Source organism: Capsicum annuum, unplaced genomic scaffold, assembly GCF_002878395.1.
Source record: "Capsicum annuum cultivar UCD-10X-F1 unplaced genomic scaffold, UCD10Xv1.1 ctg2852, whole genome shotgun sequence".
Lineage (NCBI taxonomy): Eukaryota > Viridiplantae > Streptophyta > Magnoliopsida > Solanales > Solanaceae > Capsicum > Capsicum annuum.
Genome location: NW_025834956.1, coordinates 83,841 through 85,306, shown reverse-complemented (window position 1 = coordinate 85,306; position 1,466 = coordinate 83,841).

Here is a 1,466-nt window from a genome sequence, read left to right as displayed (position 1 = left end):
ATGCATTGCAAAACAATTCATATGCTATGAATTGTTTTGCAATGCATTCTTGAAAAGCACTATATGAAATGGTTGAACTCTTGTTATGATTTAAAGGTGGTTTTAAATCACTAAAGAGGGAATTTAGCATGAATGTTTAATGTTCATAATGTATGTAGTGAAAGAGTGCATGGATTTTCTAAAGGCATTAGACCACCATATGTTTGATGAAGTTTTTGCATGGTTTTGACTTGAGTTTCGGAATATGAAATCTTTTATGCAAAGTACATGTTTGGGTGGTCTGAAACTATATTTTATGAAAGATCATGCTTAATGCATTATGGCTCAGAAATAGGACTTGCAAGTCTTGGTATGATGATTCCAAACTCAAAAAATGCCACAATAGACACAAACGAATACAAAAATCAGACTTTATCATATTTGTATGTTTTAGAACTTCAGAGTGATGCATGTTCAGAAAAGGCTAAAATAGGGCATAAAAAGAGCTTAGGTAGTTCCCCGAAGAAGGCGTGACTTCAGAAAACTCTTTGCCCAAAACCGTGGTTTGCCGGCCCGGGTATATTATTATATGCTAACTTAAGTGTCGTATGGCATATCAGTTTCAGGAACTCCAACCCTTATGGAACACTCAGGTTGGAGGCTTCCCCGCCGAGTCAATGGCAGATTCCATATCGCCCGACGAATATCAGGTTTGTAGGGGATACCACCTAACTCAGAAGTAATACACAGATCAGAATTTGAAATTTACACACAGGTTACATGTTTTCAGAAGGTGCCCATGTGTTTTTCAGAAACTATTTTATGCATGATGTTTTGATGAAAATTACTCTCATGTATTATATTATATATATATATATATATTTAATTACTCTATTTTTGATTGCTTCATGTTCCAGTACTTTTGTGTTGATCCTCCTCTCCTTCCAGGTTTTGAGACTCAGTCTAGGGGTCCAGATGAATAGTAGATATTTCAGATCGCAGATCAGATTGCGCAGTGGTGAGCCTTCTATATTCCAGAAGGCCTATTTACTTTCAGATATTTATCTTTAGTTATGTTTTGGTCTATTGGGAGCCTTGTCCCAAATTTCAGACTATTGCTATTAGTCATGTAGTAGAGATTTTACAGATGGATTTCAGATGTTGATAGATGTTGTGGGACTTTATTTCCCATAATTGATTTTATTAGACTTATGACCATGTTTTCATAATATTGTATATCTTTCGTATTTCTTTATCATATGAATTATGTGCATGATTACCAGATAGATAGAGGGCATTTTGGGCCTTCGAGTTCGAGAATGCTCGTCACGACTAGGGCCTCGTTTTAGGTCATGACAAACTTGGTATCAAATTACGGTTCATGGTCCCAGGGTTTCTGCAAAATCATGTTGGGTAGAGTCTTATTTATGGGTATATAGAGCGCCACACTTATAAGAAGGAGTCTACAAGGCATTTAGGAATGTGTC